This window comes from Oryctolagus cuniculus, chromosome 8 (genome assembly GCF_051225735.1).
Source record: "Oryctolagus cuniculus isolate XC-2025 breed Fujian yellow rabbit chromosome 8, ASM5122573v1, whole genome shotgun sequence".
NCBI lineage: Eukaryota > Metazoa > Chordata > Mammalia > Lagomorpha > Leporidae > Oryctolagus > Oryctolagus cuniculus.
In genome coordinates this window covers 32,552,859-32,579,117 of record NC_142874.1, presented here as the reverse complement: position 1 = coordinate 32,579,117, position 26,259 = coordinate 32,552,859, and the positions used below count along the sequence as shown (strand labels likewise).

At 50.0% G+C, this 26,259-nt stretch overlaps 1 protein-coding gene across 6 annotated transcripts in view; it reads right to left on the bottom strand.

Moving 5' to 3' along the window:
- The window catches only part of CSGALNACT1 (chondroitin sulfate N-acetylgalactosaminyltransferase 1), a 323,288-nt gene that overhangs the window by 270,759 nt on the left and 26,270 nt on the right, over positions 1 to 26,259 (bottom strand). The window contains exon 1 of one of the 6 annotated variants that reach the window (XM_089302846.1): positions 4,196 to 4,271. The exons of the other annotated variants lie outside the window; for them this stretch is intronic. The gene's annotated coding sequence lies outside the window, so the exon portion shown is untranslated. Of the gene's footprint in view, positions 1 to 4,195; positions 4,272 to 26,259 lie in introns of those variants that run through there. 6 annotated transcript variants of the gene reach the window in all.

Genomic DNA, 26,259 nt, shown 5'->3' with positions numbered 1-26,259 from the left:
CTCTACCTCTCTGTAACTCTGCCTTTCAAATAAATAAATCCTTAAAAAAAGAAAAGTGAGCCAGTGGATAGGAGACCAGTCCTTCTCCCTCTCTCCCCTCTCCATTACCCCCTCCCCTTCTCCCTCTCCCACTCCCCTCCCCCATATAAATAAACTTTAGGGGAGGTTTTGTGGTACAGCAGGTTAAGCCACAGCTTGTGATGTGTGTATGCCATATCAGAATTCCAGTTAGAGTCCAGTGCTCTGCTTCCAATCCAGCTTCCTGGTTATGCACCTGACAAGCAGCAGATGATAGCCCAAGCACTTGAATCCCTGCCACCCACATGGGAGACCCAGATGGAGTTTCTAGCTCCTGACTTCAACCTGGCGCAGCCCCAGCTGTTGTAACCACTTGAGGAGTAAACCAGAGCATGAAAGATCTCTCTCTCTCTCTCTCTCTCTCTCACTTTCAATCTGTGCCATTCAAATAAATAAATCTTTTTTAAAAAGTTAAAAAGTTTTTTAAACATATTCTTTTTAAAATTTAATTTGTTTATTGGAAAGGAAGAGTTACAAGACAAATGGAGAAAGAGAGAGGTCTTCCATTTGCTGTTTCACTCCCCAAATTGCTGCAACAAGCAGGACTGGACCAGACCAAAGCCAGGAGCCAGGAACTCCATCCAGGTTTCCCACATGGGTGCAGGGGCCCGAGCACTTGGGCCATCTTCTGCTGCTTTCCCAGGTGCATTAGCAGGGAACTAGACTGGAAGTGGAGCAGCCAGGATGGGAATCAGAGCCCAGATGGGATGTCAGTGTCACAGTCAGTGGCTTACCCTGCTGTGCCCCAACACAGGCCCCCAAAAGCAACATATTCTAAAGCAAGTCATGCACACCACCGAAACCTAGAGCTAATCAGGGTGACTGACGCTAGTTCTCCCCAGGGAGGGACCTCCTCCCCGTGAGCTTTAGCTTTTCTCCCCTCGACTCACACCCAGCTCTCACACGTGTGTGCAGGACTATCCCACTGTCCTAGCTTCCCTAACAGCTAACAGCACGGAGGGCAGCATCAGCACCTGACTGGGCTTCCCAGCTCTCAGTAAGACCAACACAACATGCTGCACACAGATTTTCTAAGTCTTGAATGAATGGATTAGGATAACTGTGAATTAACCATGTGAATTAACCATGTTGAATAGGCAACCGAGTTCATCAGTCACACCCTCTCCTCTCCTCCCAAACCCCAATCCCTAGAAAATCAAGGCAGGAGCCGCAGCACTCCCGAGAGGCGAGCCCAAAGGCAAGAGAGCACCTGACTCACTCCCCCTCGGGGTCCCTGTCGTATGGAGGGGAAACCTTGGATTTTCCCAGAGTACCTCTAACACTGGCATTTTTTTTAATGTAAAAATAGATTTCTTGCAAATCAAAACCACAATGAGGTACCATTGCACACCTGTTCACACGGCTGTTACCAAAAAAAATGAAAAAAGATGACAGGTGTTGTTGAGGACTTTAAGGAAAGGGAATCCTTGTACAGTGTCGGCAGGAGTCCAAATCGGAGCAGCCATTATGCAGAACAGTATGGAGGTTCCTCCACAAATCAAAAATAGAACCACCATATGATCCAGCCATCTCACTTCTGGGTGCACAGCCAAAGGAAAATGAATCACTTTTTAAAGCAATGACTGTGGTCCCACGTCCCCAGCAGCATTTTTGGCAATAGGTAAAACACAGAGTCAACCCAAGTGTCCACGGACGGATGAATGGGGAAGGGATACATGTGATGCACCTGCAATGGACAGGAAAACAGAGCAGAAGGTGAAGAGGAGGACATCCTGCCTTTCGTGACAACATGGATGGAGTGGAGGACACTACGCTGACAGAAATAAGCCAGACGTAGACAAAGTTCTGGGAAAAAGTGGATTAGGGGAAAAACGCACGTTTTAAAAAGTTTTTGCACCAAAAAACAAAATAATTTTATCCCATTTTTTCCCATGAACCTACGATGTCTGATCTCATATGTGGAATCTAAAACAGTATAATTCAAAGACATGGAGCAGCAGGGTGATTGCCTGGGGGAGAGAAACCTTCAGGTAAAGACAAATGCGTTCTGGACACGGAGAGCATGGTGACCGATGCTCACCATACGGTACCCTGCATTTGAAACCGGCCAGGAGAGTACAGCTGAAGTACCCTCACCACCAAAAAAGATATAACCTGAGCTGACGGATGTAATAATTGCCTTATGCTAATCATTTCCCAATTTATAAAAATGTCAGAAGATCACATTGCACACTTAAATGAATACATTCTTAATTTTCCAATTATATCTCAATAAAGCTAGAGAGAAAACAAATGGGCAAATATTTAACTCACTAATTATACTTCTTGGAATCTATTTTGAGGATAACTTAACTACACAAAGATTTGTGCAAGAACCCTATTGATTGAAGGGAGATTCAAAATGTATTGTTCAATATTTACTTTATAATGCATTTGCATACACCCATTCTATGACATGTATTTGGAGAGTTATAGAAACGCAACATTTGTAAGTTAAATAAAAAATCTAATGGGGCTAGCAGTGTGGTGTAGCAGATAAAGCTGCCACCTGCGACACCGGCATCCCATTATGGGTGCTGGTTTGAGTCCCGGCTGCTCCACTTCCCATCCAGCCCCCTGCTAATGCGTCTGGGAAAGCACCAGAAGATGGCCCAAGTCCTTAGGCCCCTGCACCCACGTGGGAGACCCGAATGAAGCTGCTGCTGCCTGGCTTCGGTCCAAGTCTGGCCGTTGTGGGCATCTGGGGAGTGAAACAGCAGCTGGAACATCTGTCGCCTATCTCTGTAAACCCTGCCTTTCAAATGAATAGATCTGTTTTTAAAATCTAAGGTAACACTTCAGCTCCAAACTTTCAAAAATGATGCATTATGTATTATAGTTATACATTTAATACATAAATATGACGATGAACCACAGGAAACATTCCAAAGTGTTAACAGTCGCTGCTGACTGACAGGTGATTTTTATCTTCTTCCCCTTCCTAAACTGTCTTCAACTGCCTCGTGTGACTTAAAATACCTCCATCCCAGAACCTCCCCCACAACATGAGCACAAAGGCAAGACAGCCTGAGGCTGCAGTAGCTGTAACCAATGTCAGGCATGGAAAAATAACTCTAAAATCAAATTAAACAAAAGTGCAAATCGATTTCTGCACCCCCAAGTGCACAGGGCCCTTCAGAGCTGGCAGGGCACCGTGCACAGCCCTCTCTCTGGGCCCACATTAACACTCAATTCACTTCCATTAGGACTGATTCTGCTTCTTCCTGCAAACAACAGAGTCCCCGCCCCTGGGGTGTGAAGCCCGGCTAAATCCGTATCTTTGCAGTCACCAACAGAATTTCCTCCACATCCTCAAAGGAAGTGCGACTTCCTACAAGGAAAACTGCAGTGCAGGCTGTGACCTGGGGGAGCACTCGGCCACCTAGAAGCTGAAAACACACAGCCCCTAGAGTCGCAAGCTGCCCAGACCCCGAATCAAGTTCCCTGGGGGCCTCTTCCTAGCCCCAAGTCCACAAAACAGCCAGAGCCAAAACAGCTCTTAGGCCTCCAACCGCAGGCAAGGAGAATCTGCTTAAAGCGGGAAGAGCAAACAGCAGCAACCAACATGGGCAGTGGGACGCAGGAGGTCAGGGTCCTAGGGGAGACCGTGCAGCCAGGAGCACCAGGCATTGTGTGGCCTGCCCAAGCCCTCCTACCCTCCCTCACATCATCTCTGATGGAAATCCACCCCCAGGACACTTCCCAAGCCAAAAAAACACTTCACAAGAGGAAAACTTGTAAGCCTAAGGACACCCGCCCAGGGGTTCATGGCTGTGAGGCTTCCTCCCTTCTGATCCATTGACAAAATAATCCAAGGTGGGGGAGCGGTGGGAGTGGGGGGATGCAGAAGACAGCCTAAAGAGAAGCAGTGGGAGGTCAGACAGGATCTGCGAGTACCAACAGTGCCAATGGAAACCCAGGTGCGAAAGCCGGGAATTCTCGGCTGGTGGCCGGATCAAGTAGCTCCGTGTCCAAATACACAGCACAATGAAGCCTAACAAGCCACAACTTTTAAATCCCAGTTACCAGCTTGCTGAACTACGGAATCCAATCGAACCACAGGAGCCGATCCATTTCTGATTATTTCCCTTAAAGTCGCCCAATTTAAGATAATGACCTGTGGGACCAGAGCTGTGGTGCAAAGGGTTAGGCTGCCGCCCGCATCGCCAGCATTCCATGTGGAAGTCCTGGCTGCTCTGGCTTCCCATCCAGCGCTCTGTAATGCACCTCAGAGGGCCCCTCCCACCCACATGGGAGACCTGGATGGAGTCCAGGGCTCCTGGCTTCAGCCTGGTCCAGCCCCAGCTGTTGCAGCCATTTGGGGAAATCAACCAGTGGATGGAAGATCTCTCTCTTGCTCTTCAAACAAGGAAGGAAGGAAGAAGGCAGGCAGGAAGGAAAAGTTCTGGGGTAGGCATTTACCCTAGCAGTTAAGTCACTGTTTATGACTGTGTCCCATATCCAGGTACCCAGCTTGGCTCTTGTCTCCAGCTTCCTGCTAACACAGACCTGAGAGGCACCAGTGATAGCTTAAGTAATTGAGTACCTGTCACCTTCATGGAGACCTGGATGGAATTCCTGGCCCTGGCTCCTGGCTTTGGCCCCAGCCACAGCCGTCTTAGGCATGTGGGAAGTGAACCAGCAGATGGGAACTCTCCCTCTAATAACAAATTTAAAAAAAAAATTTTTTTAAAGCATGCTAGGGAAGCCTGCCCTTAAGGGGTTTATATGGCAGGGAGGGGAGGAGACAATTAGACAGCAAACAAATAGACCATCCCAGAGGACTCTAGTGCCTGCCTCATAGTATGTGCTCTGGGCAGCAACCAGACCCAACAAAGAGTCAGCAGGCCCAAGGCAGGTGCACAGGAGGCACAAGTGACTAATGACTTCTCTTCACAGACTGGAAGGAAGCAAAACAATGTGTGCAAAATATTTACTCCAGCAGATTTCATTTTTCATCCCTAAGGAATACTTCTAGGAAAATATTGCAAGCAAACTAGCTCACCCTATATTCCTGGAAGATATTAGTGACTTCTGATTTCAAGTGTCTAAAAAAAAAATCCATAAATTAATTCTAATTATTCCTGCCATCCCATAAACTGCATAATTAAAAATTAACACAGCATGACTCTAGCAAGGGAGTGCACAGGGCTTATCATCCACACAGCAGGAAGTCCCTGGCAGCGGGAGACAGCTCAGCGAGGTTGCCCCAGTCATCCACGCACTGTACAGCCCTTGTCACAGAGACGCACACCGTCTGTGAGCAGGACGGCAGCTCCTGGAAAGGAAGCGGATCAGCCCCACCACCCTGTGCTCGGCAAATTCAGGCAGTGGTTCCTTCCCAGGACAGAGAGGAGGGCAGAGGAATTATTCTGTGCGTTCCACTTGAAACAATCTGAACCAGACACGACATCAGGTTAATATCCACCGATTCCAGGGACTGGGATGATGCCAGTCTTTACTGTGTTATTCTCTGTATGTCTGAGAGAGAGAGAGAGAGAGATACTTGAAGGACAAAAGCGATGCCTTGAACACTTCTTGCATAATGTGTTAAATTGGGCAGAAACCCTGTAATTACTTCTCCCCACTGCTGGGTGCCAGTTTCAGAGGCGCTGCTCTTGAATCCATCGTTAGCCTTTCTGTTCCTGCTGTATTTATAGCAGAGGGCCCAGGAGGGTACTGTGTTAATTTTTTTTTCCTTAAGATGTACTTATTTATTTGAAAGGCAGAGTGACAGAGACAGAAAGATGCTCCACCCACTTGTTCACTGCCCAAATGGCTGCACTGGTCCAAGCCACAGGCAGGAGCCAGGGACTCTATCCCGGTTTCCCACGTGGATGGCAGGGGCCCAGATACTTGGGTCATCCTCTGCTGCTTTCCCAGGCACATTAGCAGGGAGCTGGATGGGAAGTGGAGCAGCCTGGACTCAAACCAGTGCTCTGATAGGGGTGCTGTTGACTCAAACCGGTGCTCTGATAGCCCTGGGGGTGCCGTTGAGTCTCAAGACTGCCTGTCGTGGGGCCAGCACCATGGCTCACTTGGTTAATCCTCTGCCTGCAGTGCCGGCATCCCACCTGGGCGTCGGTTCTAGTCCCGGTTGCTCCTCCTCTAGTACAGCTCGCTGCTGTGGCCCACGAGGGCAGTGGAGGATGGCCCAAGTGCTTGGGCCCCTGTACCCGCATAGGAGACCAGGAGGAAGCACCTGGCTCCTGGCTTCAGATCGGCGCAGCGCTGGCTGCAGCAGTAATTTGGGGAGTGAACCAACGGAAGGACGACCTTTCTCTCTCTCTCACTGTCTATAACTCTACCTGTCCAAAAAAAAAAAAAAAAAAAAAAGACTGCCTGTGGTGCCTGCTCCTCCCTAATTCAGCTGCATGGAGACCTTGAGCTCCTCTCCAAACTGTTGCCTACAATTCCGCCAGGATTAATAAGACAGTCTCCATATGCCTCAAGCAAGACTAGCCCTGTGGTTCCCAGCCCCGCCAGAGCCCTGCTGTTGGTTCAGAAATGCTTGCTCAATCGTTGTACACTCTTTTCTTAATTTATGCTTTCAGTATAAATATAGTTCAGAGGGCAGTGTAACTCCGGCTCTTCTCCGCCCTTCCAGGATAATTCACAGCCCTCGTTCTGAGTCAAGCCCACTGCAGAGCTGAGCTGTGATGGGGGAAGAAGGTGGAAGCCACAGCTTTACAGCTGATATTTTATCCTGAGCTGTTTATCCATCAGTTTTACAGCGGGAGCAAGCGTTTCTCTGCTGCGGGGGAGACGAAAGGAGAGATACGGAGGAAGAGGTACAGTAAACTGTGGGACAGTTCACTGCAGTGTGACAATCCGGCACTCATGCCCTGGGGACCGAGTGGCGGGAAGTCACAGATTTCAACACCATGGCTGGCGCCCACTTCCAGGAACACCACAAATGAAACAGACGCTCGCTTGGAGGCCGTACGTCAGCATTATTATCACATACAAGCATTCCTGTCTTCCAGAAGCTTCACTGTCATGTGTTGAAAGAACAAACATGGAGAACAAAGCCCAACCCCATGCTGATGCCAGGTTGCAGAACGGAAGCCGAGCAGAGCCACTGCCCACAGGGGTCACTTCTATTGCAGGATGGCGGGTGACACGCCCTCAGGAGGCCACTGCACCCTCTGTATCCTACTGTCCCACATTCGTCAAAGCTGTGTAAAGGGGTGGGCGCTGAGCCTACTGGTTAGGAGGCTCTCACCGTAGCACCTGGCTTTGATTCTCAGCTCTGGCTCCTGACCCCAGAGTCCCACTAATGCACACTCTGGGAGGCACAAGCAGCTGTGTCCCTTCCACTCCTAAGCAATGACCTGGGTTGAGTTTCTGATTCCTAGCGTCAGCCCAGCCCAGTCCTAGCTGTTGCTGGTACTGGGGAAGTGAACAATGGATTGGAGCTCTCCACTTACTTACTTTCTCTCTCTCTCTCTCTCTCTCTCTCTCTCTCTCTCTCTCTGCCTTTGAAGGAGATGAAAATAAATAAACATGTGAAAACAAGACAACTTCGTGAACAACTTCTGTTACCTTGGTAAGGCCAGGCGACCTCTCGCTGAGGTCCTGTGTGCATTGGTAACAGAGATGGAACAGCCAAAACCATGCAGACAGCCATGCAGGTGAGAAGCATCCATGGCATCAACAGAAGCCACCAACTCAATAACCTCAGCTGACCGATGTCGCGGCTCTGGAGAACCGTAGGCAGAACACTCAGAAAACAGCGCAGTAAGGAAGCTAGAAACAAGACACATGGAAGTCCTAACGTCTAGGACCCCAGAATGAGACAAATACCAGTAACAGCACTACAAACGTAGCTAGTTACGCAGAGTTGGCGCTGGAAGACAGACCTGTAACCCAGCAGGTGTGGCGTCCTTGTAAGACGATGACCATGTGGTGCGGCACAGTGGGTTAAGTCACCACTTGTGACACTGGCTTCCTATCTCACAGTGCCAGTCTGAGTCCTGGCGTCTCTGCTTCTGGTGCAGCTAGCTCCCTGCTAATGCGCCTGGGAAAGCAGAAGATGGTACAAGTGCTTGGGCCCCTGCCATCCACATGGGAGACCAGGATGGAGTTCCAGGCTCCTGGCTTCAGCCTGGTCCAGCCCTGGTCATTGGGGCCATTTGGGGAGTGAGCCAGCAGATGGTAGACCTCTCTCTCTCTCCCTCTCTCTGTCACACTGCCTTTAAAACAAATATATAAATAATAATAATAAAAAAGACGAGGATCATGTGAAGAGAGACACAGGGAGAACACCATGTGGTGACAGAGGCAGAGACTGGATGGCTGCTCCCACCAGCCAGGCAGCACAGACTGCTGGCCAATCAGCGCCCACTTGGAAGTAGCAAAAGATGCTTTCAGAGCAGGCGGGGCCGGGCCACCTTGACCGCAGCAGCCTCCTGGCCTCCTGGCCTGCTGAAATGCACAATCCATCTCTGTTGGGTTAAGCCGCACAGTCTGTGGTGCTCCGCTGTGGCAGCCCTAAGAAACTAACCGAGTCAGGAATTAGAAGAGAGAGAAAAACCAAAAAGATGTGGTCAAAAGAAGCCACAGAACATCTCAGAAAATGCCTTCTGCTGTGTCCCATGGCATTTTTTTCCTGCTGTGTCTCCTTAGGCAAGACACTGAGAATCGGCTTCCCAGAGCAGCCTCCGCTCTGCCTCCAGAGGTCCTGTAGCCCCCTTCCCCTTGCTTTCTATCCTGTCCTGGTTCTTTTTTTTTTAGTTTTTTATTTATTTCCACGTTTTGCTTAAAAGGCAAAGAGATAAAAGAGAAAAAGAGGCAGAGAAATAGAAAGAGAGAGAGAGAGAGACAGAGACAGAGATTGGATCTTCCACCAGCTGGTTTACTCCCCAGATGCCCACAGAGGCTGAGGCTGGACCACACTTAAGTCTGGGGCCCAGAATCGAATCTATGTCTCCCACGTAGTAACAGGGATGCAAATATGTCTGCCATCCACGGCTGCATCAGCAAAAAGCTGGAGAAGCAGCAGATCCAGGACTTCACCCAGGTATTCCCACGTGGTATGTGAGCGCCCTAAGCAAGATCTTAACCACCAGGCCAAATGCCCGCCCCATAGCCTATCTTCGGAAAAAAATGACCTGTTGTCTTCTCAAAGGCTAACTCCGCCCCCACTTCCAATATCTTGCTGCAACAATCTTAAACCACGGACATGTCCCCCAAGTTTGCTTCCACCTCCCCACATGCAGCCCTCCTGCCTTTTTCTTCTGAAAGCAGCCAATGCTGGATGCAGCCCTCCAGTTACAACTCAACCCTTTGTGAAAGGACCTCTCCCGACTGCCGGAACTGCTATGGAGGGTGCCGACTGCACAGCCTGATAGTGGACATGTGCACACTTGCGCTGTCAGCCCCATGGTTTCCCTGCACTGCACACACAAACACACCCCTCCTCCTGGGCGTGCTCTCGTCCTCCACTCTTGGAAGAATGCACTCCCCTAACTCCTGCCCAGATCTCTGCTCCTCCTCTTCTCTCCTCCTTTCCTTGGCTCAAGATGACACAGGTGTTCCTCACCTGCTTCCACTGTGCTTTGTACACACCTGTGTTTCAGCAGCTATTCTTAGTATCTGCCCTGGGGTTTATGATATACATCTCGAGCTAATCAGGGCTTACCTTTGAATAATATGGTAAGGATCTTACAACACTATAAGCTGGACTGTATACATAAGGCTAGTGGAAAATCAAGTTAAAAGACAAGTTAATTGTGGTGCAAAAACATTTTTGAAGATTTATTTGAAAGGCAGAGTTACAAACAGAGAGAGAGAGAGAGAGAGAGAGAGAGAGAGGTCTTACATCTGCTGGTTCACTTCCCAAATAGCTGTAATGGCCAGAGCTGTGCCGATCTGAGGCCAGGAGCCAGGAGCTTCTTCCAGGTCTCCCACACGGGTGCAGGGGCCCAAGGGCTTGGGCCATCATCCACTGCTTTCTCAGGCCATAGCAGAGAGCTGGATTGGAAGAGGGGCAGCCAGGACTTGAACTGGTACCCATATGGGATGCCTGCACCACAGGTGGTGGCTTCACCTGCCACACCACAGCACTGGCTCCATGCCAAAACATTTTGAAATCCATAAATATGAAGGAACTTCACAAAGTTCGTGAAAATGTGTATCATAAAAAAATGTCTGCATGAATTTCAAAACGGTTTTGCACTAAAATAAACTTAGCTTTTAATTCCACATTCCACAAACTTTGTGAAGTACCTCATTCTCATTATTTGCATTATTGGTATATATTTCACTTTTACACAGGTTAGAGAAATACCCAATATAATGCAGCACTTGGCTTTGGACAATGACCTCTTTTAGAGTGATTAAAAAGTGGAAAATTGGCCAGCACCGTGGCTCACTAGGCTAATTCTCCACCTGCGGCGCCAGTACTCTGGGTTCTAGTCCTAGCTGGGGTGCTGGTTCTGTCCTGGTTGCTCCTCTTCTAATCCAGCTCTCTGCTGTGGCCCGGGAAGGCAGTGGAGGATGGCCCAGGTGTTTGGGCCCTGCACCTGCATTGGAGACCAGGAGGAAGCGCACCTGGCTCCTGGCTTCGGATCGGTGCAGCATGCTGGCCGTAGCACCTATTTGGGGGTGAACCAACGGAAGGAAGACCTTTCTCTCTCTCTCTCTCACTGTCTAACTCTTTCTGTCAAAAAAAAAAGTGGAAAAATTGGATTTTCATGTTGCCTTCATTTATTCCATTTCTAGTGCTCGTCATTTCTTCATAGAGATCCAAGATTCTATCTGACATACTAATCCTGCATAAAGAACTTCCCTTTAGGGGTTAAAGTTGTGGGATCAGTGAGTTAAGCCACCACTTGCACCACTGGTATCCCATAGGAACACCAGTTCAAGTCCCAGCTGCTTATTTCTGATCCAGCTCCCTGCTAATGTGCCTGGGAAGGCAGCAGAAGATGGCCTGTGTACTTGGGCCTCTGCCACACACACAGGGAACCCAAATGGAGTTCCAGGCTCCTGGATTCCTTGTGACTGTTTGGGGAGAGAACTAGTATACAGAAGATCTCTTTCTCTCTCTGTCTCTCTTTCTGCCACTCTGCCTTTCAAATAAATAAATCTCTAAAAAAATTTTAAAACACAGAAAAAAAATCCTTTTAACATTTCACATAAAGTAAGTCTGCTAGAAACGATCTCACCATTCTGTCCACCTGAGAAAATCTTCATTTAGCCCTCATTTTTACAGATTTTTCATTGCAGACAGAATTCTGGCTTGGCAGCACTTTTGTTTTAGAACCTTTGACAATGGCACCCCATCGTATTCTAACTAGCATAGTGTCCACAGAGAGGTCTGCTGTAACTTTTTTTTTTTTTTTTTTTTTTTTGACAGGCAGAGTCACAGACAGTGATAGAGAGAGACAGACAGAAAGGTCTTCCTTTTTCTGTTGGTTCAACCCCCAAGTGGCTGCTACGGCCGGCACGTTGCGCCAATCCAAAGCCAGGAGGCAGGTGCTTCCTCCTGGTCTCCCATGCAGGTGCAGGGCCCGAACACCTGGGCCATCCTCCACTACCTTCCCAGGCCACAGCAGAGAGCTGGACTGGAAGAGGAGCAACCAGGACAGAACCGGCACCCCAACTAGGACTAGAACCCAGAGTACCGGCACCACAGGTGGAGGATTAGTCTAGTGAGCCGCAGCACCGGCCTGCTGTAACTCTAGTTTTGCTTTGCTGTGATGTCTTTTGTCTCTTTAAGATTATCTCTTGGGCTGCTGCTGCAGTGCCAGCATCCCATACAGCTGCCGGTTCAAGTCCCAGCTTCTCACTTCTGATCCACCTCTCTGTTGAGGTTTGGGAAAGCAGCAGAAGATGGCCCAAGTCCTTGGGCCCCTGCACCCATGTGGGAGACCTGGAAGAAGCTCCTGGCTCCTGGCTTCAGATTGGCTCAGCTCCGGCTGTTGCAGCCATCTGAACCAGCAGAAAGAAGCTCTCTCTCTCTCTCTCTCCCCCTCTCCCTCTCCCTCTCCCTCTCCTTCTCTCTCCCTCCTTCTCTGTCTGTGTAACTCTTTCAAAATAAATAAATCTTTAAAAAAAAAAAAATCTCTTGGGGCCGGCGCTGTGGCGTGGCAGTTAACGCCCTGGCCTAAAGCACCAGCATCTCATATGGGCACTGGTTCACATCCTGGCTGCTTCTCTTCCAATCCAGCTCTCTGCTATGGCCTGGGATAGCAGAAGAAGATGGCCCAAGTCCTTGGGCCCCCTCACCCATGTGGGAGACCCGGAGGAAGCTCCTGGCTCCTGGCTTCGGATCAGCACAGCTCCGGCCATTGCGGCCATGTGGGGAGGGAACCCGTGGGTAGACGACCTCCCTCTCTGTCTCTACCTCTCTCTGTAACTCTTTCAAATAAATAAAATAAAATCTTTAAAAAATATCTCTTTGCCTTTTCTTTATAATGGTTTGAATATGATATACATAGGTGTGTTTTGTTGTCTTTATCCTGCCTGGTATTCTTGGCCACTTGGGTTAGTAAACTGGTGTCTGTCATTAATCTGGGGAATTTCTCAATCATTATCTCTTTAAATATTTTCACCCTCATTCCCTCTCTCTTTTGTCTCCTTATGGCTTTCTAATAAAGGGTATTTTGGATCGTTTCCCATCTGCTGGTTCTCCCCCCACATGTAGGAACTGGGCCAGGCTGAAGTGACAAGACAATAACTCAATCCAGGTCTCCCATGTGGGTGAAAGGAACCCGATTACTTGAGCCATCACCACTGCCTGCCAGGTCCACATCAGCAGAAAGCTGGGATCAGGCGTCAGAGCCAGGTATCAAACCCAGGCACCCCAAGGCTCAACACCTGCTCCAGATGTTCCACCGTGTCCTTGTGCTTCCTGTACTAGTCCTCTTGGTGCTTCCATGTAGATAAGCGCTCTTGGCCCCGTGTTCTTGCACACTGCCCATGTATCTGTGACAGTCATACTTCTGTTAAATCACATTGATTGTAAACTCCCTATCAGACAGTGCCAACATCTGTGATGTATCCGAGTCTGGTCCTAATGATTGCTTTGTCTCCTGGGGGTGATTCTTTTCTTTCCTTTTCATACACCTAGCCATTTTTATCAAGGGTTCAGGAGAGGTAAGACTGGGGCAAATTTTTTTTTAATGTTTGCAAACAGGTCTTGCCTTCTGCTGGGCCATCAGTGTGATGACATGAGTTCATCAATCAGGAGCCAGGCTGGCTTGGAGATTTGTTGATTACTCTAATGATCCCCTGTGTTCAGGGCAGGGCACTCTCGGCTTCACTTGAGTCTGATAACACAAGGGGTGATATTCAGGGATAGAGACACAGCAAGGTGAAGGGGGTTGGTCCCTGCAGACACAGCCTATACAGCAGTGGCTATTTGTTCCCTATCAGAACTACAGGCAGCAACTTCTGCAGGGTTTCAGAGACACTGGCCACCCACAGAGGTTACTGGGTGACCCCCTAGGCTGTGAGCCCACTGCAAGACTTCCAGAGTGTGCCCACAGCTGCAGCACGGGTTCCAAAAGAGGCAGCAAGGAAGCCCATGGGTCCACCACCACATGCCATAAAGAACAGTTCCAAAGAGGAAAAACCTCCATCCTGCAGCCCCTCGGGGTAGTCTGGGAATCAGGATAGCACGCAACAGCCAACATGCTCAATTCAGGGCCCCCATGCCCAGGACCTGGCTGCCTGAGCTCCTGGGGTGGACAGAGCTTAGCAACACTCAGCTGCTGGCACTGTGAGCCCCACTCTAGTTCTGCAGGCTCTCTGCTTCAAGGCTGGAGGCAGTCTCTGGCTTCCTGCACTTCCAGCCTGCTCTAGTCTAGCCTTGCACACGGCTGTACAGCAAGAAGCAGGCATCCCTGCGGCCAAGAAGCCCTGCTCTGTTCCCCTGTGTCCCCTTGTGCCAGTACAAACCTAAGCATGCACCACAGGGCTGCAGGATGAATACCTAGTGGCCCTGCCCTGGGCCACCATGTGCCAGCACACTGCAGGGCCTTGGCGTGATGGGCAGGGCTGTGGGCGGGGCCTCAGCTGTGGGCGGGGCCTAGGCATTGTTTCCACACGGTAGGTGTGGCATCTGCGTGATGGGCGGGGGCTCAGCATGATGGGTGAGACCACAGCAGACAGGTCTCATCCCAGAGTTGGGCAGATGGGTACTGGCCTTGAGTGCCTCATCCATTTTCCCATTTCCCAAGCAGAAGCCACAGACTCCACGATGCCTGTTCTGCATCAACAAAACACTTGGTCACAGGACGTGCACCTGCGCTCTGCACCTTCTCTTTCCTTGGTGCTTGTCATCAGTGCGCTATTTTGTAAGAACCGATAATTACTGCCTGTAAGGTTTCCATGTTGTGAGCACTTAGTAATTTTCAAAATCACTGCTCTGATTGGGTCACTTTCCTGACCCCAAACATTTCAGTTTGCTGCTGTTTACCTGATAAGGTCCAAACCACTGAGCCATCCCTAAATTCATCCCAAGGGCCTCCCACAGCTCCATCACACAAATCCCTGCTCCAGACGAACAAGACTTATTTCTGCCCCTTCTGCAAGTGTCACCACCCCTGGGAGGCCCCGTCAGACCACCCCAAGCAGGGATAAACTTGCTCCCTCACCTATAACCCAAACTCCACCTCATCCTCAGCTGTCTTGATGTATGAGGGTACCTCAACAAGTTCCTGGGAAAATGGGGTGAAGATTATGGTGCAAAAAAGATTTTGAAATCCATGCAGGATTTTTTCACAATAAATGTTTTCCATGAACTTTCTAAAGATCCCTCATATGCATGGATTTCAAAATTCTTCTGTGCCCCCTCTGCTGTGGCCAGGGAGTGCAGTGGAGGATGGCCCAGGTGCTTGGGCCCTGCACCCCATGGGAGACCAGGAGAAGCACCTGGCTCCTGGCTCCTGCCATCGGATCAGCGTGGTGCGCCGGCCGCATCGCGCTGGCCGCGGCGGCCATTGGAGGGTGAACCAACGGCAAAGGAAGACCTTTCTCTCTGTCTCTCTCTCACTGTCCACTCTGCCTGTCAAAAAAAAAAAAAAATTATTCTGTGCCAAAACACACTTACATTTTAATGCCTTGTTCCATGAGCTTCCTGCATGAAGCACCCTGCACTGTGGACATTGACTGGGCTCCTCTCTGCCCTCTAAGGTCACTCAGGGCTGAGAAAGGCTGAGCTTCTGCCAGTAGCCATCCATCTTGGTCTTCTTGATGCCATGAGCTGGGCGGCCCTGATTCTTCTCTCGATCTGCTGACTGCTAGAAGCTCAGGGCCACCAGGACATACAGGACCTCAGGCACACACTTTGTATGCTAGCTTCAACTTCAGCCCTGCCTCAAATCACAGCACCCTGCCTTCTCTTTGATTCCTTTGGCATTCTGATTATGATATATTTGTCTTGCTGTGTGCATGCATGTTTTGGGAGGGAGGGAGGGAAGACAGTGAGAGCAGGCTAGACCCCTTGCTGACCATGCGTGCACAGACACCTTAGGGATGCAGAGTTGGCCAGGGAGGTCTTTGCAGGCTGCTGTCATTTGTCAACACACACAGAGGTGCCAGGAAATAAGCACCAGGTCCTCCATTTGCCGCTGTCACAGCCAACCAAAACTCACCAGTCCCTACTGCTGGGTGCACTCAACAGTCCTGAAACCCTGATCAAGAAATTTCCCATGCCTTTAGGATCATTTCAGAAAAAAAAAATGCAAGACCATAAGTGCCGGGAGCTGAACACTGAAAATGGCTGTGTGATGAAGGTGGGAGGAACATCCAGTAACATGCTGTGCTGCTGCTGAAATCCAGACATGATCTTTCCTCTCACGACAGTGTCCTGTGCACTGTCACAGCCACTCACTCTGCAGGTGCTGCCTGGAGCCAGGCCCACGCCACACAACACCAGCTGCTTGGATTCCCCTCTCTTTACCAGGAGAACCCATGTGTGCTCCACACAGCAGTGGCTCCTCCTTAAGCCACCACCACCACCACCAACAACAACAATAGCTCATGGTCCCCCCTCCCCTGCAAATAAGTACTGTTGCACAATGTACTTCCAGCCAGCAGGACGGGAGCAAAAGCCTACTGTTAGGCCTTACAGGAAAGCTATCAAGTTTCTCAAACAGGTTGAACACTCCTAATCCCAAAATGCATAATCTAAAATCTAAAATTTTCTCTTTTTTTAAAAGATTTATTTATTTGAAAGGCAGAGTTTACAGAGAGAGAGAGAGAGAGCAATGTTCCATCCACTGGTTGACTCCCCAGATGGCCACAATGGCCAGGGCTGGACCAGTCCAAAGCCAGGAGCTTCTTCTGGGTCTCTCTTATGGGGCCCAAGGAATGGGGCCATCTTCCACTGCTTTCCCAGGAGCATTAGCAAGGAGCTGGATCGGGAGTGGAGCAGCTGGGTCTTGAACTGGTGCTCATATGGGATGCCTGCGGTGGCTTTACCCACTACGCCACAGTGCTGGCCCCAAGATCCAAAACTTTATGAGCACCAATGTCGCAAGTGGAAAAATCCACACATGACCTCAGGTGACCCATACCAGTCAAAACACAGGCATACGACATAGAGTTCAGTCAGCATCCGCAGGGAAAAGAAGACCTTCCAGTACCCTAAAGCTTTATGCAACTTTCCCAAGCCCACTCTGATTCTCCCACACACGCACGCTCATAGGGGAAACACAATGACACAGATGCAGGCTGATGCAGCAGCAGCAGCCAGGTCCCCCCACACCCCAAGATGCCCCACAGGGGGCCAAGATCTACGTCCATCACTCACCATGATTTTTTGCTTCCTTTCTGTGGCATAAATATATTGTTGAAAAACATCAAAATATGCATTACTCCCAAACACGGAAAAACCTGAAGCATTCTGAATAAGGGACCCTCAGTCTGCAATAAGGGGAGCTGTGTGTGCAGCCGGCCCGTATCTTTGGCCCTCACTGTTCTCCCTTCTTATGGCATGGCAGGTGGCTGTGATGACACAGGTACAAGAGCCACTCTGTCAACCTGAGAATAAGACAAGCAGAGCAGAGAGCTAAAGGGGCCCAGGACACTGAGGAGCTGCTGCACTATTCAGCACCCATCCCCCTGCACCCTGGCTGCATGAGAGAAACAAACTCCTGAATGTCAAGCCAGTGTCGTAGGCTCTCCATTATACGTGGCCAAGCTCAGTCCCTAGAGATGCAGGGAGTTTAATAATAAGAAAGGTGGGGTAGGCCTTGGCATCCCATATGAGCACCAGTTCGAGGCCCGGCTGCTCCACTTCTGATGCAGCTTCCTGCTAATGCACCTGGGAAAGCAGCATAGGATGGCCCAAGTGCTTGGGCCCCTGCACCCACATGGGAGACCCAGATGGAGTCCCGGCTTAGGCCTGGCCCAGACCTAGCTGTTGTGGCCATTTGGGGAATGAACTAACAAATCAAAGATCTCTCTCTCTCTCTCTCTCTCTCTCTCTCTCTCTCTGCCTTTCAAATAAATTAATAAAAATCTCTTTAACAAAAAGAAAACCTTAGCACCAGAGGGACTACAAGAAGTGCAGAAGCTACAGCTGGGGGCTGCAGACAGTGCAAAGAAGAAGCAGATGGCTGCCAGCCAGCCACACCAGCACACCACCTGCATTCCTGCTCTGTCCGGATGGACTGCTGACCTCCTGGGGAGGCTTGAGCTGCTGCTCGCCTTCTCTGGGCCCCGCTGGGCCAGGCATGGGCATGGGAATGTGTCTCGGAGTCTCTGTCCACGCTCCCTTCTCCCTTCCAACCCCTCTCATAGCATCAAACACATTCCTGCCTCCCCCTATGGACACTGCTGCTGCTACTGCTGTTGCTGTCATTGGCTCACACCCAGAACACTCCGCAGGGCAGCACCTGGCACAGTTCACACCATCACAGCCAAGCACCTGCCCAAAAGGTGACGGTCACTGTGTGCAGAGCCTCAGGCCCCATCTGCTGCAGGAGCGAGAAAACATACATGGAAATGAGACCTGCAGCAGACCCTGCTGCCAGCCCTTCTCTGCCCACCGCAACTCCACCCGGCCACCTTGCAATGGTCCCTGTTGGGTTTTCAGGTCGAGGCTGGCACCTGAGGACCACGGGGGCCATCTGCCCTGTTGTCCTCTCGAGCCATAGTCCTGCCACACCAGCGATCTCCACTCCTACAGTCCTGGCTACACCTCTGCCAGGCTGCTCTGCCCTCTTTATCCTTCTGTGCATCCAGGATTTCTGCACAGGTCCATTCAGCTTCACGTGCAGTGGGGCCAGGCTCATGGTGGGGAGGGGGACATGTAGCAGGTGTGAATCCCACACTACCCTTCCTGCCAAGGTCAAAAACCCCTGCTGAGAGCCCTGGGCCCACCTTCTTTCTCCAAAGGCCCCATGGCCCTCCTTGTGAACACAAGATGGATCTTCTAGACACACCCAGCAAGACTGAGATCTGAGGAAAACCCCCAAGCCGTCAGCCAGCCCCACCCCACACATTCACAAGGATTCTGACAGCAAAGCATGGAAACCATTGAGCTCAGAAGGAAGTCAGCAACTGCAGAAGTGTCTGACTTACGAAGTAGAGGATGCTAACAAGTCAACCAGAATTCCGTGTTTGTCGTCTCAAAGGCAACCACGTCTTCTCATCACACGGTCACAAAATAGCACGCGCTACTCTGAAAACACATTGATGTCTAATGAGCTGGACCTCGTGTGCAAACAAATACATGCCAATTGGCCTTGGCTGTTTCTTTTACATAAAGTCAATATTTCTATGCGTCATTAAATATATCCCTTAGCATATTACTAAAGTTGATGGCTGTAGGCACAAATTTCCTGGTGCAGCCAACAGCAAGATCCCACTCTACAGTGCTGCTTTAGTAAATTGCCCTAACAAGCCAGCTTCCGATAACTACTAAGCCTTCAACTCTAGCAAAAATGGAAGTTTTGTTGTTGCGGGGCGGGGGGGGTGGGTGGGGGTGCTGTAATTTAAAGCTCAAGCCATTCTGGTTTCATGTCAGTTCAGCGTGAATGCTTTGCTTGAGTTTCAAATTGGCTTAAAATAAGTAATTTTCTATAGTTTCTTTTCCTAATTGGACGAGAAAGGAACGTAAAAGAGCAAGAAGGAACAAGAGCAATCCGGCCTGGAGACCACACTGCCTGTGCTATTGACTGCTCTCTCCGCAGGAACTCATGCTGCATAGGGTCTGCCACTTGCAGGCCTTCATCAATATTTTTGCACAGATTAGTGAATTAACCACTGAATTAGCTATTTGCAGCGTCATATGATATCTTTAGTTAATTAAAATAATAGCTAACATTTCTTACATGCTTATTTTGTGCCAGGTACCCTAAAATGGAAATGTTCTTTACTGACAAATAAGGACAGCAAAGGCAAGGAATGTGCCAAGGTCAAGTAGGTATTAGGGGCTGGCGCCGCAGCTCACTAGGCTAATCCTCTGCCTGCGGTGCTGGCACACCAGGTTCCAGTCCCAGTTGGGGTGCCAGATTCTGTCCCAGTTGCTCTTCTTCCAGTCCAGCTCTCCGCTGTGGCCTGGGAAGGCAGTGGAGGATGGCCCAAGTGCTTGGGCCCTACACCCGCATGGGAGACCAGGAGGAGGCACCTGGCTCCTGGCTTCGGATTGGCACAGCGAGCTGGCCATAGCAGCCATTAGGGGGGTGAACCAACGGAAGGAAGACCTTTCTCTCTGTCTCTCTCTCACTAACTCTGCCTGTCAAAAAAAAAAAAAAAAATAGGTATTAGGCGCTGGAGCCAAGACACAAAGGCAGGTCTGGCCAGAGAACCCCCCAACACACCTGTACATTCCCCATTCATTTCCCATCCCAGGACCTGTGGACAGCTGCTGTAGGGGGCGCACATGGGGGCCTGGCCTATCACACACCATCTGGCTGGCTACCCTGCCACCGACCCCACGGCCCTGGTCAATTCACCACTGGCCGTACATCCAGCAAGTGCAGGGTCATCACTCAGAGACACAAGGCTGAGCCAAACGTGCAGTGCCAGGCCTGACAGGAGCAGTCACAGGAAACGATATCACAGCGGCCAGCACTTTCTCAAGCCAACACTGGACCATCGCTGGGGAAACCAGAACTAGGGCAGGTGCAGTCACTTCCCAAGTGGCTTGGCAGCACTTGGAGTATTTGGGTTTTATTGCTGGTCACCATCTGCTACCAGTCTCCACTCTGGGGACAAGGCTGAGATGCACCACTCCGGTCTGTCGCAAGGCCGTCCCTTCTCAGTCACCTCTCCTTTGGAGCAAGCTCCTCTGCCTGCACATCTGAACTCCTCAGGCCCACGTCTCTTAACTCTTCATCTCCAAAGACACACAATACTGCAGGCTCTGACCCAAACAATAAAGACCACTCTTAGTTCTCTGATTTTCAAACCCGTATGTTTAGGCATAAACCCGAAGCACTGAAATCAGTGTTGTTTGTGTGTTTTTCCTATTTTAAAAGGATCATGAAAGAAAAATGGGACAATTACGAAAACCTAACGGGGTGAATCATTGGCAAAGTTTCACTCTCACTGGCATCGCTGAGAAGGTCCTGTCATTTTCATGCTATTCAAATGCAAGACCCTTTTCTGGAAAAACAGGAGGAATAAACATATGTTTGCCTCAAGAGCGGCTAACCTCATTAGCTCTCAGGTTAGCAAGGGCAGAAAAGGGTATCAGAATGTCTCAGCCCATCCACTGCTGAACGGCTGCTGCCAGGGTGAGGAGAGGGGAGACAGTTGTGGGGAGGAACATGAGCCAATAGGTTTGCTATCTGGCTCAAGGCCACAGAGGTCATGGGTCACAGTCAGCTTCTCACACATGGTGACTTTCTTTCTGGAAAAAGTGCCTCTTTCAAGAAGCTTATAATTAAGTCTAATGATACACTTGCACCATATAATGGTTCTATGCATGAGAAATTTCTAAAAAAAAAGAAAAAAGAAACACACACACAGAGACATATTGGAAAATTCAAGTAGTTAATAATATGAACTGTAAACAGCCCTGGTCCCAAGTTCAAGTGAAAATGTAAACAGTTGGTTTGCAATGCAGCTCTGACCTGGAGCTCCCTTCTCAACCCAAGAGTCTGTCTTTGGAGAACAGGAGACTTGCTGGGAACAGGAGCACGGACACTTTACTGTTCCTCCCATTTCTAAGGCCCTAGGATTGCCTGACTCTGGTACGTTTGTGCCTCAAGTCTCCCCAAAGAGAGGGTATTCCAGAAACCTTCACACCGTTTCCCACTTTCCAAACACCTGAGCCGGGTTCTCCAGGAGAGCCAGCCCCCCTGTCTTGCCACTGCCTGTGTGAGCTTCCCACTGCGGCAGTGGCCCATCCCCACATACCTGGAAGCTTGTAGCAACACAGTTATCCCATTTTAAAAAAAGATTTATTTGTATTTATCTGAAAGAGTTACAGAGAAAGAGAGAGAGGTTTTCCATCTGCTGGTTCAGTCCCCAAGCAGCTGCAACAGCCAAGGCTGGACCAGGCCAAAACCAGGAGCCAAGGGCTTCATCCGGGTCTCCCACGAGGGTGGCAGGGATCCAAGCCCTTGAGCCATCTTCCATTGCTTTTTCCCAGGCCATTAGCAGTGAGCTGGATTGCAAGTGGAGCAGCCAGGACTCGAACTGGCACTCCTAAGGGATGCTGGTGTCACAGGAGGCCACTATGCCACAACACCAGCCCAGGACACGTTTGTTCTCACACTGGACTCAGAAAGGGGCCTCCCTGGGCTGAAATCCTGGAGTCCACTGAGCTCACTCCTCCTGGAGACACTAGGAGTGCAGTCATTTCTTTGCCTTCTCCAGTTGCCAAGGCAACCTGCACCTGTAGCTGGTGGTCCCCCTGGCCCACTCCAAAGCCAGGCACAGAAGGTGAGCAAGAGTACTGTACCCACAGCTGGGCTGGGGGCCTCAGGCCAGAGGTGTGCCACCTCCCACTCATTCCTCTCCCCGAGGGGTAGGCCCTGGAGCACAGCCCCCAGCCAGCTCCTGTAATGGAGATGACCACTGTTCCCCAAAGACGGTTGGAAGCAGTGACTGGGGCAGCCCCAGAGCCCTTGAAACACTCTGCGCAGCCAGATTCCTCTCTTTTGCAACCAGGGAACAAGCCCACACTTCCTTGCGCCACTAAAATGATGGTGGATCACTCTGCAGTGACACCCTGGCCTCGTCTTCAGGACTGAAGGGAATTCATCTACCTGTGTGAACAGAACGGTGACTGGCACAAAAGCAGCATTCTTGCAACGTCCGTGTCATTTCAGGAGAAGCCGACTCACTGTTGGCCATCGTGGTCCCCCCATCTGAACTGGAAGCAATACATCTACAGGTCAGTCTTGAAAACAGAAAGGGGAGGGCCGGCGTTATGGTGGAGGGGGAAAGCCACCACCTGCAATGCCGGCATCCCATGTGAGTGCCAGCTGAGTCCCAGCTGCCCCACTTCTGAGCCAGCTCCCTGCTAATGCACCTGGGAAAGCAGCAGAAGATGGCCCAACTCGGGGGAAGAGAAGGAGGAGGAGGAGGAGATGGAGGAGGGGTGGGAGGGTGGGTATGGTAGGAAGAATCACTGTATTCCTAAAGTTGTACTTAAAAATGCATTAGGATCTCTGTCATTAATGTGCTGTGCATTGAGATTTAATGCTATAACGAGTACTCAAATAATATATTTCACTTTGTGTTTCTATGGGGGTGCAAACTGTTGAAATCTTTACTTAATGCATACTAAACTGATCCTCTGTAAAAAAAAAAAAAAAAAAGAAAAGAAAAGAATAGAAACTATCAACTCCCAACTTGACTCTCACTGGGATTAAACATGACAATAGGTCTGATCTGATTTCATCATCATTAAAAAAAATCATCTATTATTTTTCACTTTATGTTTCTGTGTGGGAGCAAACTGTTGAAATCCTTACTTAATGTATACTAAGCTGATCTTCTGTATATTAAGATAATCGAAAATGAATCTTGATGTGAATGGAAGGGGAGAGGGAGTGGGAAAGGGGAGGGTTGTGGGTGGGAGGGACGGTATGGGGGGGAAGCCATAGTAATCCATTATTCGTACTTTGGAAACGTATATTCATTAAATAAAAGTTAAAAAAAAATGCATTAAGTCTTTATTCCTTAAATAAAAGGCTTCTTTGGGGGCAGGAGGGGGAGAAGATGGTACAAGTGCTTGGGCCCCTGCTCCCACATGGGAGAGCCGGATGCAATTCCTGGCTCCTGGCTTCAGCCTGGCCCAGCCCTGGTCATTGTGGCCATTTGGGGAGTGAACCAGCAGATGGAAGATCTCTCTTTCTGTGTCTCTCCCTCTCCTTTTCTCTCTGTAACTCTTTCAAAAAATAAATTTAAAAATAAAATAAAAACAGACAATGAACAAGAGTGAATGCTAAGGTATCAAGCAGTCTTTGTTTCTTCAGGAGCCATAGTAAGAATGATCTGTTTGAGAGACCTGGTGGGAGCCACAGCCAGCTTGTGTGCTCAGCTCTTGTGCGCCAGGGTTCTGTGCGTCTGGGTCAGACTTCTCGTCTCATTGGCAGACTTGTGCTAATCTGAGTGCGCACACACACATCCCTCATTGGTGTCGAGCCCACACGCTCGTGCTACCTTTCAGCCCACGATTTATGCCGACGTGGAACACAGTGCTATTCATTCAGTGAAGCGGCTGGTTGCTACTGCACACAAAGGTGGCCTGTTAATTCATTTCTCGAGTTGTAGTGCTTTCTTACAGTTTCTACCAAAAATTCTGGAATGGTTTTAGGTGTGTATGACTCCACTGTGGGAAACTAAAAAGTAACCCTTTTCTCAACCCCCTGAAGACTTAGCTCAGCTATCTTTAGCCTGGCCCTTCCGAGAAGGTGAACTAAATGAGAATTAAAACAACGTCGTCTTTCAATAAGCAGCCTGGGTTTCTAAGGAGGTATCAGTAAGAATAAGTTAGCTACTACACAAGTTCACAAATGAAAACTCTTCTGTTCTCTTTTCTGAAGCTGATATATTTCCCCAAGGCAATTAACACCAATTTCCTCTGATTTCTTCTCACAAAATGAATATTTGCATGACATGGCTATTTCCATAACAATATAAACCAGGTAAACAGGACCTACTGGATACACCTAAGCGTGCAGCGAAATGCAAGCAAGGCAGTGATGCCCTTGAAAAGCACTGCATCTGCTCAGGAACCCATGAGCACACAGACGAAGGAGGCAGCACGCGGCGCTGAGACAGGCTCTCTGCTCACTCTCGTATGCATTTATTCATTTATTGGCTGGCTTGTTCTGTGACTACATGCATGTTTGCATACAACACTCATGCACAAAAGGGTATCCATTGCTATTCACTGTTCCCCGTTCCTCCCAGGGGCAGAATTTAACACCAACAGGTGGGAGCTGCAGAAAACACAGAACACTTCCAAGCCGAGCCATCCAGATAAGCATGAACTGCCGTGGGAGGTCAACACCTGCTGTCCCCAGAAGTATTCGAGCACAGAGCAGACAACGCAGGTGCTGCAGGAAGGCCCCAAGTGTCAGGGGTCAGCTGGACGAGGTGTAGGTTCTTTTCAACTTGGACGGCCCAGGACTTCACCCAAAAGGCTTGCATTCATCTCACCTCCACCTAACGCTGTTTTCTCCTGAACAGCCTAGCCCAGTAACAGCACAGGAGGTGTGGCAGACAGACCACAAGTGTAAGTGGGACACACTGCAGACTCCCCCTTCCTTGCACTCTGCCTTGACCACACAGAGAAGGCTGACCCCATGCCTGAAGGGACCCCTGGGCTCCCCGTCACAGAAGTGTGAGCAGAAATGGCCCCCCACGAAACGGTTCCCAGTCTGGTTCACCAGGCATCCTCTCCCATTTGCCCACAACCTTCTGTTTCCGGCAGAGAAATAAGGACAGGAACAGGATTGGGGGTGATTCAGAGAAGGGGTTCCAGCAGCTCCCACCAGGCTGGAGACCTCCCCGGTGAGCTTCTGAGAGCTGCGGGGAGCCCACATGGGGCAGGACCATCCCCATCCCCGAGCACAGCTCTCCTATGGTTACAGCAGAGTAGAAAGCTCGCTCCTGGGAAACGCAGGGTCGAAATCACAGAAGTTGTCACATTCCCTCCTTCGGGCTCTTACTGAGATGGGATAAGTAGGCAGGAAGTTAGTCGAGGCGAGCTGGAACTCTTGTATCCCCGCATAATGACACCGTCTCTGCCGACTGGACAGCCCCCCTTCCCGGATGCACCTGTCACACCCAGGACCAGAGCTCTCGCTAAGACCCCATCTCGCTAAGACCCTGCCCATCTGCATGTCCTACTGGGGAACCACACCTTCCTTATAAAAGAAGCAGAAGGGGGATGGAGCCGGCACGGTGGCATAGCGGGTAAAACCGCCGCTTGCGGTGCTGGCATCCCATATGGGCGCAGGTTCGAGTCCTGGCTGCTCCACTTCCAATCCAGCTCTCTGCTATGGCCTGGGAAAGCAGTAGAAGCTGGCTCAACCTGCATGGGAGACCTGGAAGAAGCTCCTGGCTCCTGGCTTCGGATCGGCACAGCTCCGGTCATTGCGGCCAACTGGGGAGTGAACCAGCAGATGAAGACCTCTCTGTCTCTACCTCTCCTTCTCTCTGTGTGAAACTCTGACTTTCAAGTAAATAAATAAACCTTTAAAATAAACAAAAATAAAAAAGAGGCAGAGGGGGAAGAGCCCTCGTTTCCACCGTGGACCTGGCTTCAGGGTGCTGCTCCTGTTCTCTCTCTCCGCAGCGGAGCTCCAGCCCTTCCAGTCACAGGTACCGTTGTTGGGTTTACCTTTCTCTCTCCTTTACAGGCACTTCCTCGGCCCAAGCATGCTGGGTATTTCTCAATGCACATGAATCTGCATTTACTCCTTCATGGCCAAATAAACCCTGTTCCTATCTGCACGCAACACTAGTCTCTGCTTAGCAGCTCTGCCTCTGCGGGAGGCGAGAACCCGTACCAGAAATTACTTATATTCATGGCCCACATCCTTACCAGCACCACTCCTGAACCCGAGCGCTCTCAGCCAAACAAGCAGGATGAAGGTCATGGGGAATGATGACTGGACAAGGTGACACATGGCAATGACACATGGCTCCCCACACAGCCCCTCGTGCAACTGGTTTCCCATCAAACTGCCTGTGGAGGAACCGCTTCTGCCAAGTGTCTGAAAATGCTATGCCTTAATAAAATTGCATTATGGC